Source organism: Chlamydotis macqueenii, chromosome W (genome assembly GCF_036417535.1).
Source record: "Chlamydotis macqueenii isolate bChlMac1 chromosome W, bChlMac1.mat, whole genome shotgun sequence".
In the NCBI taxonomy this organism is placed as follows: Eukaryota; Metazoa; Chordata; class Aves; order Otidiformes; family Otididae; genus Chlamydotis; species Chlamydotis macqueenii.
In genome coordinates this window covers 53,472,484-53,486,435 of record NC_141592.1, presented here as the reverse complement: position 1 = coordinate 53,486,435, position 13,952 = coordinate 53,472,484, and the positions used below count along the sequence as shown (strand labels likewise).

General features: G+C 41.6%; 1 protein-coding gene across 1 annotated transcript in view; it reads right to left on the bottom strand.

The window, feature by feature from the left end:
* The window catches only part of LOC147596814 (A disintegrin and metalloproteinase with thrombospondin motifs 6-like), a 217,315-nt gene that overhangs the window by 183,223 nt on the left and 20,140 nt on the right, over positions 1-13,952 (bottom strand). The gene's annotated exons all lie outside the window — the stretch shown is intronic.

Here is a 13,952-nt window from a genome sequence, read left to right as displayed (position 1 = left end):
GCCCATGGGAAGGACCCATGTTGGAGAAGTTCATTGAGGACTGACTCCTGTGGGAAGGATCCCATGCTGGAGCAGGGGAAGAGTGTGAGGAGTCCTCCCTCTGAGGAGGAAGGAGTGCCAGAGACAATGTGTGATGAACTGACTGCAACCCCCATTCCCTGTCCCCCTGTGCCGCTTGAGGGGAGGAGGTAGAGAAAATCTGGAGTAAAGTTGAGCCCAGGAAGAAGGGAGGAGTGAGGGGAAGGTGTTTTAAGATTTAGTTTTTATTCCTCATTATCCTACTCTGATTTGATTGGCAATAAATTAAATTATTTTTTCCCCAAGTCGAGTCTGTTTTGCCCATGGCTGTAATTGGAGAGTGATCTCTCCTTGTCCTTATCTTGACCCATGAGCCTTTCATTATATTTTCTCTCCCCTGTCCAGCTGAGGAGGGGGAGTGGTAGAGCAGCTTTGGTGGGCACCTGGTGTCCAGCCAGGGTCAACCCACCACACAAATATTCCTATTAGGCAAAGCACCATGCAAACAAGATCAAATATCTTACTTTCTTCAATCTGCTGTAGCAGAGTCCTAGTACATTTCAAGTTAGTTTGTGGGTTTGGTGTTTTTTTTGCCCCAAATACATAATTTAAAATATGCAGATACATTTGCACTTATTTCCCTTCAATTCCCTGAGAATAAAGAGGCATGGGGAATTTAGTGTTATTATTTTGAAAGCAGGCTCCTTGCGTGTTAAATATCTGCAGAGGCAGAAATTAAGGGTGTTGTCATTTAACCCTAGTCAGCAACCAAGCACCACACAGCTGCTCGCTCACTCTCCCCCTCCCCAGGGTTATGGGGGAGAGAATCAGGAATAAAGGAAAACTCATGGGTTGAGATAAAGACAGTTTACTAGGACAGCAAAGGAAGATAAAATACTACTACTACTATATATGTAATGATAATAATAACAACAATAATAGAATATACAAAATGAACAATGCAATTTCTCACCACCCAATGATCGATACAGCCCATCCTCAGCAATCAGTAACCAAGAGCAATCTTGGAACAATCCTGAGAGACAGAGAAAGAGCAAGAGAGTTGCCCCTCGGCCAACCTCCCTTATATACTGAGCATGATTGTCTATGGTATAGAATACTCTCTTTGGCCAGTTTGAGTCAGCTTTACTGGCTATACCCTCCCAGCTTCTTGCACCTGCACATTAGCAAAACCTGGGAAGCGGAGAAAGTCCTTGATCTCTTAGCAACAACTAATAACATCAGTGTATTATCAACACTTTTCACATGCTAAATCCCATACTAAATCCAAAACACAGCAGCTACTGGGAAGAAAATTAGCTCCATCCCAGCCAAAACCAGGACAGGGCAACAGATACATCTCAGCTTTTCAAAACTCTGAGGAATAGCCTTACACACGTGGTCTCCAGAACACTAAGTCAACGGACAATCTTATCATTTTTTGCACAAAATTAACTAAGGAAAAATAGCCTGCTATGAGGGGCTTAAATTCACTGTAAGGAACTCCAGCAGAACAATTTGAAAGGCTGCATAACAAACAAGGGTGAAAACCACTTAATGTATTTAGAGTCAAGGAAGAAAGAAGCAAACAGATACAACTGACATCAGAATTACTTCTTGAAATCAGAGCCTTTCTCATTAATGGAGAAAGAAACTGCAGGATGAAGATCGGAGACAGGGCTTCATAGGAACAGAAACACTTTGGGTGTTTAGATTTATTGGACCAGGCTATGAAATTGTCCTAACAGAGCAACATGAGAGTGCCTTGTATAGAAAAGAAATCTTTGCAACAAGTTAAGTGCAGAAAGTGGAAAAGTGCCTCAGAAAAGTAGTATAACAATTTGGACTTGCAGGAGGAAAGGAATGTGCAGTCTCCTGGCTGGCCCTACACCACTACCAAATGTCTTAACTAGTACAGAACCTGATGGGGAACTGTTACTTGTTATTTCAGAATAAAAATATATTACTAACCTATAAGCAACTGACATGCAAAAGGTCAACTGTGCCAATAAAATACATTTCCTTTTAGGACTGCTATTGGGACAATGCAACTTCCAAATCAGCCTCAGCTGCCTAAAACCCAATAATGTTGTTAAAAAAAAAAAGACATGAGTGGGGTCAGCTGTACATAGGTATGCAAAAATGAAACAAGAAACCTTTTGCCCCTCTTAAGGATCTACAGCAATGCCTAGGATTGCTGTAGGATCTACAACATTGCAGTTCTTTAGATTATGAATCACAAGATTTACAAAGATTTACAAGAGTTTAGGATTGCTGCCACATACATATACCTTCTGCCCCATTAGAAAAACTGGCAGCACTGGCCCGCACTGGGGATGCATCTCTCAGACAAATGAGAGAGTATAGCTTGCCCATGAGGACACACAAATGAGGGAATGACTAACTGAAGCACTGAGAAGTTAATGCTGTACATATACAATAAACATAAACCAGTCCTGTAAAATTTCTCTCCTTTAAAGATTTGAAAAATCCACAAATTGTGTAATAATGCTAATGCCTCCCATATGGGCTTCAGCAATGTTGCTAAACACATGTTGCATATTAATACCATTTGCATACATACTGGATTTAATGCTAACAGCAGTCATACCACACTGGTTCGCAATACACTTACTGAATGACAAATATACTGGTACCTGGCAAAAATGCAAGAGTCTGTATTAACAGAAAGCTCAATCAGAGTCTCACAAAAATTAACATGTACAAGCTCATTTAAAATCCAGAGAAATGGAAGAATTATACCATCTGTGGTACAGAACATTTTTACTGACACTGGTCTAACCTACAAATTGATGTGTATTTGGCTCAGTCAATAAAACATCTTATGGCCCTGATTCCTTATTCAAGCAAATAAAGATTCCTCCAACAACAGAATACATCAGTTCAGTGGGGGTGCCAAATAGATTGTTGCTAAAGCACTAAATGACTCTTAAAACTAACTCAAGCAGACTCCAATACAAATAAACCATTCCCATACTTCAAGGTATTTAATTAATTAATTTCAGAAGCTGTAACTACATAGGTGTATCTCTAACAGTGTACCAGAGGGGGGAGAAAAAAATAAAAGTAGGTTTAAAGCCTCAAAAAAAAAGTTTTATGAAAAACATTTCCAGAAAGTTTTTTGAATAGTTTGGAATCAGTTATGTTCTTATACAAAGCACTGTAGCTGCATGTGGTGGCGTAGCCCTTGTCACCACACAGTTTCTACCTCACTCTCCCCCTTCCCAGTGGGATGGGGGAGAGAAATTGGGAAGAAAGGAAAACTCGTGGGTTGAGATGAAAACAGTTTACTAGAATAGCAAAGGAAAACTACAATAATAACAGAATATAAGGATATTAATATATACAAAATGAACAATACACGATTTATCACCACCCGATATCCCAGTGACCGATACAGCCCGTCCCGAGCAGCGATCATGGAAACAACACCGAGCAGTAAGCAAAGGAGCCAAAGCGAGCCAGCAAGGTAGCGGTAACAATGCCAGTGAGCAAGAGAGATGGAAAAAAAAAAAAAGGAAAAAAATAGATGCAAAGGATGCCCTCTCCCATGGGCAACCCCCACTTATATACTGAGCATGACATTGATGGCATAGAATACTCTCTTTGGACAGTTTGGGTCAATTATTCTATCTGTCTCTCTCCCAGCTTCCTGCATCTGCACATTAGTGAGACCCAGAAAGCCGGACAATGTCCTTGGTCTCATTGGCAACAACTCATATCATCAGAGTGTTTTATCAATATTCTTCACACATGAAATCCAAAACACACCAGCTACTGAGATGAAAATTAACTCCATCCCTGCTGAAACCAGACAGTGTCCACCCCTTATTCCATACCATTTACGTAATCCTTATACATATACACACACAGATATCATTCCCTCAATCTATGAGCTATCCCTCCAAAGTGTTTGTTGAGTTCATTTAGTCCATGACTTTGGGCCCCATCTGTGATAGCAGTCTCTCAGGGCAGGACAGATGGTATGTAGTGTGAGGTTGTTATATACTGCATCTGCAGCTCGCAGCTGGTACCTCTGGTGTGGCTGGTATATCACGTCCATGGTCTGCAAGTTGAAGATGTTGATCTCAAGGAAGTTGTTGGGTGCCAGTTCTGGTTTCATCACTGCTGCACGTCGCTTGGTTTCATCTAAGTTCATTCTTCACTGATCAGGGTGATTCTTGCTGCAATACCTTGGATAGGACATAAAAGAACTACAGAAATTATGATATATAGTTCAAATTATTGGCTGTTTTCACCTAAAATCAGATCTCCTCGAGGTACACATCGGACTTCCCCATCCTCCCGCATCACTCACCAGTACATCCAGGTCCGTGAGCAAAAGGACCCATGCATGGGTTTGCTTTTGCCCAGGGGAGGAATAACCCAGACTGTTTTCCCCAACATATTCCTTACATGCACCACAGGGATTTTATCCCCTTGTACAGTATGTAAAAGTTTAGATTGGGCAGGGCGAGCTCGATTGATGGATCCCCGAGTGTTGACTAACCAGGTGGCTTTTGATAAATATCTATCCCAATTTTGAAGGTTCCACCAGCCATTGCTCTCAGTGTAGTTTTCAACAGTCCATTGTACCTTTCAATCTTTCCAGAGGCTGGTGCATGATAGGGGATGTGATATACCCACTCAATGCCGTGCTCTTTTTCCCAGGTGTCTATGAGGTTGTTTCAGAAATGAGTCCCATTGTCTGCCTCAAGCCTTTCTGGGGTGCCATGCCACCAGAGAACTTGCTTCTCAAGGCCCAGGACAGTGTTTCAGGCGGTGGCATGAGGTACAGAATACGGTCTCTGGCCACCCAGTGGTTGCTTCCACCACTGTAAGGACATGGCACTTGCCTTGGAAGGTTTCTGGGAGTGTGATGTAATCAATCTGCCAGGCCTCTCCATATTTGTATTTTAACCACTGTCCTCCATACCAAAGAGACTTTAACAGCTTGGCTTGCTTAATTGCGGTGCATGTTTCAAATTCGTGGATAATCTGTGCAATAGTGTCCATGGTCAAGTCCACCCCTCGATCACGAGCCCATTTGTATGTTGCATCTCTTCCTTGATGGCCTGAGGTGTCATGAGCCCACCCAGCTAAAAATAGTTCACCCCTGTGTTGCCAGTCTAGGTCCACTTGGGAAACTTTAATCTTAGCAGCCTGATCCACCCGCTGGTTGTTTTGATGATCTTCAGTGGCTCCACTCTTGGGTACGTGGGCATCTACATGACATACTTTTACAACCACACTCTCTAACTGGGCAGCAATATCCTGCCACAATGTGGCAGCCCAGATGGGCTTGCCTCTGCGCTGCCAGTTGCTCTGCTTCCATTGCTTTAACCACCCCCACAGAGCGTTTGCCACCATCCATGAGTCAGTGTAGAGATAGAGCTTTGGCCATTTTCCCCTTTCAGCGATGTCTAAAGGCAGCTGGATGGCTTTCACCTCTGCAAACTGACTCGATTCACCTTGGCCTTCAGTGGCTTCTGCAACTCGTCGTGTAGGACTCCACACAGCAGCTTTCCACTTCCGATTCCTACAATACCATAGGACCCATCAGTGAAGAGGGCATATCTCTTCTCATTTTCTGGGAGGTTGTTATACGGTGGGGCCTCTTCAGCATGTGTCACCTCTTCCTCTGGTGGCATTCCAAAATCTTTGCCTTCTGGCCAGTCTGTGATTACTTTAAGATCCCTGTGAGACTAGGGTTTCCTATTTGGGCTCGCTGTGTGATCAGTGCAACCCACTTACTCCACATAGCATCAGTTGCATGATGTGTAGAGGGGACCTTCCCTTTGAACATTCAGCCCAGCACTGGCAGGCAAGGTGCCAGGAGGAGCTGCGATTCAGTACCAACCACTTCCAAAGCAGCTCAAACTCCTTCATATGCTGACAATATTTCTTTTTCAGTTGGAGTACCGCAGGCCTCAGAGCCTCTGTATCCCCATCTCCAAAATTCTAGGGGACGACCTCGAGTCTCCCCTGATGTTCTCTGCCAAAGACTCCAGGTAGGGCCATTCTCCCCAGCTACAGTGTAGAGCATCTTTTAAACATCTTCTCCTTTCCAGACTGGCCCAACGGCTACTGCATGAACAATCTCCTGTTTAATTTGTTCAAAGGCTTGCTGTTGCTCAGGGCCTGATTTAAAATTGTTCCTCTTTCAGGTCACTTCATAGAGAGGGCTTACAATCATACTGTAATGTGGAATATGCATTCTCCAGAAACCCACATTGTCCAAGAAGGCTTGTGTTTCCTTTCTGTTAGTTGGTGGAGCCATAGCTGTTATTTTGTTGACTAGATCCATTGGAATGTGATGACATCCATCTTGCCATTTTATGCCTAAAAACTGAATCTCTTGTTCAGGCCCATTATCTTTGCTTCATGGGCTTTAAGAAGGATTTTGATTATTTCCTCCCCTTTCTCAAACACTTCTGCTGCTGTGTTGCCCCATACAATGATGTCATCCATGTATTGTAGGTGTTCTAGAGCTCCACCCTTTTCCACTACAGTCTGGATCAGCCCATGGCTCATATCATCAGGGTGTTTTATCAACATTCTTCACGCACAAAATCCAAAACACACTGGCTACTGAGAGGAAAATTAACTCCATCCCTGCTAAAACCAGGATGCTGCATCAAAGAGATCTTGATGCCTTTGTCAAGAACGGTGGATTTGGTTTCCATTTAAAAAAAAAAAAAAAAACATAAAACAAACTCTTTATATGTGATGCTACCAACAGGAAAGGACATTGTCGTAGCTCAGCCCCGATCGGGACCAGACTACGCAGTCTCTCTCTCGCTCCCCCCACCCTCCGAGAGAATAGGGGGAGATGATATAAGGAAAACGGCTCGAGGTTTGAGATAAGGACAGGGAGAAATCCTTAAAGTTACCGTCACGGGCAAAACAGACTCGACTTGGGGAAAACTATTCATTTATTTCTAAAACTAGCAGGAGAATGAGACAGGGAACAAGATAACCTCCCCCCACCCCTCCCTCTTCCCGGGCTTAACATTATCTCTACTACCTTCCCCTCCCAAGCGGCACGGGGGGGGGGAAAGGGAATGGGGGTCACGGTCAGTTCATCACGCGTTGTTTTACGCTCCTGTATCATCGTCGGGGGAAGAACTCCTCGCATTCCTCCTCTGCTCCAGCGTGGGGTCCCTCCCACAGGCCACAGTCCTTCGTGAAACTGCTCCAGCGTGGGTTGTTTCTTCCACGGGGTGCAGTCCCTCCAGAACAGCTGTCCCAGCGGGCCCTCCACGGGCCACAGCCTCCTTCAGGCCTCCACCTCCCCCAGTGTGGGGTCCTCCATGGGCTGCAGGTGGATCTCTGCCCCTCCGTGGACCTCCATGGGCTGCAGGGGGACAACCCGCTCCACCATGGTCTTCACCACGAGTTGCAGAGGAATCTTGGCCAGGAGCCGCGTTACTCCTCCCCCTCCTTCTGAACTGACCTTGGCGTCTGCAGCCGTTCCTCACAACAGGCTGGCAGACGCCTCTCAGGATCCTTTTTACATCTTATTCACTTCTCATCTCCTCTCCGCTTCTTGCAGCCAGGCAGGGCCGAGTTGGGCCCAGTCGGCTGCCCGGCGGGAGGCCAGAGGGTGAGGCCTGCAAGGCCCATGAGGCTCGCGCCTCCCCCTCTCTGCCCCCTGCTCAGCTGCTTCACATCTCTTCTGTTTTTTTTTCTGTTTTCCCCTACTTAAATACATTATCGCAGAGGCGTTATCACGGGACATTCTGCTACCAATTGGCTTGGCCTTGGCCAGCAGCGGGTCCGCCCTAGGCCCGGCCGAGTCCACTAAACAAAGGGGAGTGACTTCTAGCAGTTTCCTACAGAAGCTACCACCTTAGGCCCCCCCTCACTTACAAAACCAGAACAGACATTTCATGTAATGACTTTTGAGAAGTACTGTCTCTTTAAGTGAGTGAAGTTTCAAATGTTTCTCCATTTAAAACATTTGTATCTCAAGGACCAAGTTCTGCCCCTTTGGAGTTCCATACTCACATCTCAACTTCCACTTTAATCTGTCTTCCCTATGGGCTGTTTGGTACACCTTTTACTTGGTCTACTGTCACGCTAGGAGGCAAATGAACAGCTCAGGATTTTCCCACCTAGCAGGAAAAGACTCCATTGCTGCAAGGTTTATACAGTCAGTCACATATGTCATTTGGAAAAACAGGTATTTAGTACCTGGACAAAACAAACTAACCATCTGGAGCTACAGAAAAAAAAATGTAGAACTCTTAGGGTGTAAAAGAAGACAAAATAAAAAGAAAAAAGACAGACATTTTTCACTTTTATCATCCTCTCCACCCTTGCTACAAAGCGTAACTCAGAATACAACCCTCTGGCCCTTACCATTCTGTGCAGGTGCACAGGATAAGCAATGTTGTGTTCATAATATATATGCTTGCAAGTTAACCAAGGCATTGCTCGGGAATTTCATGATCTAAAAGTGCCAGGAACCCAAAATTACATACCGTTTCAACAATTTCCTTACTTTATGATCTTTAAGATCAAGAGAAGGAAGCAATTGATTGAAATGGAAGGGAAGCTGAGTTAACTGTTCTTCAAAAATAAGAAACTATCATAGCATACATTTTTTAAGGTAAACTATGTAGACTATCTTTCTTAGAGAGTTTTTGAAGAAACAAAAAAGTCAGCAGGCTGCCAAAAATACAATACCACACTACATACACAAAACCCCCCCCAAAAAAACACAAACCCAGCAAACAAGCAAGAACTCACTTCAAAAAGGCAAATAGCTACTTCTAAGTTGCAGGTGGGATGCACAAAGGAGAATATACAGAGACTCTCAAAACTTACACTGAGTCCTAAAACAATAAATCGGAGAACCTGACACTAATTTTGCTAAAAAATGAGATTATCATATTAGTGATGCAGGACTACAGGAACCAAATATAAAGACTAATTTTTTGTCTATTGAAAGACTTGAGATAAGAGAATCATACAAGGTTTTACACCTTCTTTTTTTTAAAATACGAAAGAATTTTAAGGATCCACTAGGTTTATCTAAAGTCAAAGTCACTTCATGGAAAAAAGAAGACACTGTCAAAACAGCATGACATTATCAATCAAATTCATAAGTAAAGTCTGTCACGTATTTTACTGTCACTCACTCCCAAGAACCCAATTTAGACAATTACGGGATAAAATATTAAAGTCTAAGACATAAATATAGTATCAAACAGAAAAAATCTAGGTGAAATTCCAAAGAGGGAACTCTGCACAAAAAAACCCAGCTGTCATTGTTTTAGAATCTTAATTCAATCACAGTCTTATCTTGAAATAACATTAAGCACTTAACTTGATTTAAGACTTGGAAAATATGAACAAAAGTTCTGAAGTAAATGAATAAAAGAAAGCAAAGTCACAATAACACTCAAAAAACTATTATCAGTGTTCTGGGTAATTGCTATTCGCGTCATCCGATATCCCAAGACTCTGTAATAAGCACCCTGTATGAGGCCTGCTACTCACCCTTGTGTTAATTTCACAAGAAGGTATCTAATTCTCACCCATTTCAGGGACACTCAGAAGCTCCCCAATGAAACTGAAGGAAGATGCTTCTGCTGTCAACATCATCAGGAAACGATCCTGCTAATTATAATTTTTATGCCTACAGCATAAAATCTGGCAGCATTGAAGTTGTTAAATCATTCCTAATACTCACCACAGCGAGTTGAAAATGCACATTATTTTTGTTACCATATTTGTGCAAGCAATATCATAGTTCCATCACAACAATTTTGCTCTACAGATTGAGAATCAGGCTCTTAGTTGGACCAGTCTCTTATCTGCCTTATTTTTTATTATCAGCTAAGAAGTTTTCTGCAATTCCCTACCCACCTAGTAAAATAAGTGCTCTGCAGAATGTGAGGTGCATGCAGGACCATGACAGAGAAGTCTGCACACCAGGCACATGGAACATAGGTAGGCTCCTGTCCAAAGACCAGTGGCTTAGCAGGCATGGTAACATAATCTCCATAGGACTTAGTAGGCACACTTTCACGCCAGTGAGGCTACCTGGTTTTAGGATACAGCTACTTTAGATTACAAAATCTGTCTAGGTTGGTCAAGCAGACACTCTTAGGAAATCTGCACCCATAATACTGGTTTATTTTTCTTCCAGATCAGAGCATGTGATCTTTGAAAGTATCATGGAGGAAAGCCATCTGTTTCTAAGAAAAGCTGGGGTGCTGTCCTCATTTGCATGGACAAGAGGAAATGGCCTCAACTTGCGGCAGGGGAGGTTTAGGTTGTATATTAGGAAAAATTTCTTTACTGAAAGAGTGGTCAGGCACTGGAACAGGCTGCCCAAAGAAGTGGTGGAATCACCATCCCTGGAGGTGTTCAAAAAACATGTAGGCGTGGCACTCCAGTACATGGTTTAGTAGGCATGGTGGTGTTAGGTTGATGATCTTGGAGGTCTTTTCCAACCTTAAAGATTCTATGATTCTATGATTCTGTGGATGAAGATAATGACTCCTTTTCTTAAAAACTTTGTCCCACATTTCAGATAAAGACTGTTATAGTTGCAAACCTAAGTACTCAGCTAGAACTAGGTAATATTTAAAAATCAATCAATTACTGAAAAATCTGGTTTTGATCAATGCAGAACTATATTCAGAATGGTGAACTGAAGCTTTCCTACTTTCCATAAAATAGTAATATACACAATGATCAAAAATTACTAAATTAGTAATTTAGGTTACACTCCAACACTTTAGGAGTTTAAAGCACAGTAGCTACATCCTTCTCTTTTACATATAATGCATTAACTCTGGTTCATCAGGTGAGATATCCAAAACAGAATGAAAACAAGCATGTTACCATTTCAGTAAGTAATTTAGAATTATTTGAAATTAATGTATTTACATGTTTATATTAATACAAATTTTACTTTACTCATTCAAACCCCCCCCCAAAAAAAAAGAAAAATCAATTTTTCATATATATGCTGATACATTTTATTAGTAAGAGCCAGGATAGCTAGCAGTTTCAGTAAAAGTCTGATTGATTCATTCAAACTGATTAGTGTAGCATTTTGGATTATTTTTAGAAATTGCAATTATTAAAGTAAATAAATGTATACAAGCATTCTATCGTGAAAGCATATATAACTGAACTTAAAAGTTCAGCAATGCTTTATAAAGGTAGGTATTACTAGCCTGCTGATGCTACATTGAGGCACTTCGTTAATTTAAAATATAGGTATATACTTAAAAGTGTAAACTTCTTAGAAATAAACTTGAAAGTTAATTCTTATGTCCCTTTTTAAAAGATAGCATATACAAGTCCTAAAGAAACTCTACAGCATACTTATATAATTACTAAGCCCCCATAATGAAGAACAAACTAAGCCCTTAATATTTACTATTTCTTGCTGAAAAACTTAATTTTCAAGAGGTATTATTCATGTTCTCTGGAATCTTGCTCCTTTTGCAGTTAAAGACCTGCAAGTTAGCATTGACTTAAGCCTTCATCTGGAACACGGAACTGTTCATAACTATGCTGGGAACATCCTACCAGAATAGGGAAGTCAGTACAGAATATTCAGTAATAAAATACAGTAAAGTACAACAGTGAAAGAAAATAAACAACTGTGCTTTGCAGTGCCAGAATAACACTAAGAAAACATCAAGTTATTCAGCCATAACAGTAAAAATGTAGTGTTGCCAATGCAGCTTACACATACATACTGGGGAGCTTCGACTGACACACCCATACCCACCTATGGGTTATACTTTTTCACTCACTGTCTAAAGCCAGTAAAAGCTTGATGTGTAGCACAGCTGTAAAGATGTATTTAATTTCACATGTGAGCAGCCCTAGTGAAGGAACTACCTCTGTGCCTGGCAAGGTCATGGAGCAGATTCTCCTGGAAACCATGCTAAGGCACATGGAGAGCAAGGAGGTGGTTGGTGACAGCCAACATGGCTTCACTGAGGGCAAATAGTGCCTGACCAATTTGGTGGCCTTCTATGATGGGGTGACAGCATTGGTGGACAAGGGATGAGCAACGGATATCATCTACCTGGACTTGTGCAAGGCATTTGACATTGTCCCACACGACATCCTTCTCTCTAAACTAGAGAGACATGGGTTTGATGGACGGACCACTCGGTGGATAAGGAGTTGGCTGGTTGGTCGCACTCAGAGAGTGGTGGTCAACGGCTCCATGTCCATGTGGAGACCAGTCACGAGGGGCGTTCCTCAGGGGCCGGTATTGGGATCGGCCCTGTTCAACATCTTTGTTGGCAACATGGACAGTGGGATAGAGCGCACCCTCAGCAAGTTCGCCGATGATGCCAAGCTGTGCGGTGCCGTCAACACGATGGAGGGGAGGGATGCCATCCAGAGGGACCTTGACAGGCTGGAGAGGTGGGCCTGTGCAAACCTCATGAAGTTCAACCAGGCCAAGTGCAAGGTCCTGCACATGGGTCGGGGCAATCCCAAGCACAAATACAGGGGTAATGGTTTTAAAATAGGAGGTAGATTCAGACTAGACATAAGGAAAACATTTTTTACAATGAAGGTGGTAGAACACTGGAAAAGGTTGCCCAGAGAGGTGGTGGATGCCCCATCCCTGGAAACATTCAAGGCCACGTTGGATGAGGCCCTGAGCAGCCTGATCTACTCGAAGATGTCCCTGCTCCTTGCAGGGGGGTTGGACTAGATGACCTTTAAAGGTCCCTTCCAACTCTAAATATTCTATGATTCTATGATTGTATGCAAAAAAATTGAGCATAAACAAAGGCCTTAGGTGAGGAGGACTCAAGATCTTAGAATGTAACTGTATTTTATTTTTTATTTCATTCAATTTTTTTTAAATATTACAGACTTTTTAAATAAATAAAAACTTTCTGGACTATAACTGCTCTCTAAATTACTTTGGCATTTAATAATTCTAATTGTTATTATGTAGTATTAATGACCACCCATAACAATTCTATTTGAAATATGAATGTAAAAATACATGCAAGAGATTCATTAGCTTTTCCTTCCTCTCCAAAAAAATATTGTTCATTATACAAAAACCAAAACAAACAAAAACCACCCAGCCCCCAAAAACTCAGCCACTATTACACCTTTTATGCAAAATTACAGGAAAGATCAATTATTATAATCACTATTTTAAAAATTTATGTATTGAACACAATGATTTCACAAATAGGTCACATACAGAGAAGTAGAGAATTTGTCCTGGAAAACAGAAATTATAATACAAAGATCCAAATCCAAATTATTGCTGCTGCATCTGCTGCTATTTAAACAAAATAGAAAAGAATAAATATTGTCCTTAAACAATGAGGAAACTGATCTCCTAAGAAAGTACAGTTGCCTACTCATAACTGCAGAGGACAAACAGAAATATGTTTACCAGGATTGCAAGATTACAGCACAAGCTTTGTTGAATCTATCACAGTAAGGGTGGAATAGAAGCAAACAAATACACAGGCTTTGAAACTACCTATTAAAACTGACAGTTCTCATCTTAACGAAGCATAATAAATCAAAACAGCTACAAAGCAGATTCTCACATTGCCTGAATCTGTAAGAACCTGTTGTTTCAGTAGGAAAATACTATTACAGTAGTTGAGGTTCTAGCTTGAAATTCTTATAAAAAACCATTATATATGGTTAACAAAACATTTCCCACACTTATATTATCAATAATCTTATGAATTATTTTCAGTTATAAAGGTATAAAAATGTTCAACAGGATCCATCTGTTCTACTGGCATACTTTTTTAAAGTTAAAATAACAGCAGAAGCAAGTAATTTGTAGACCTTACTTTTCCAAATTCTTCATCTATAGTTTAATAGTTCGATATATTTAAGACAAGCCATCTATTATTTTTCCTCCTCTTAAGATTATCTAC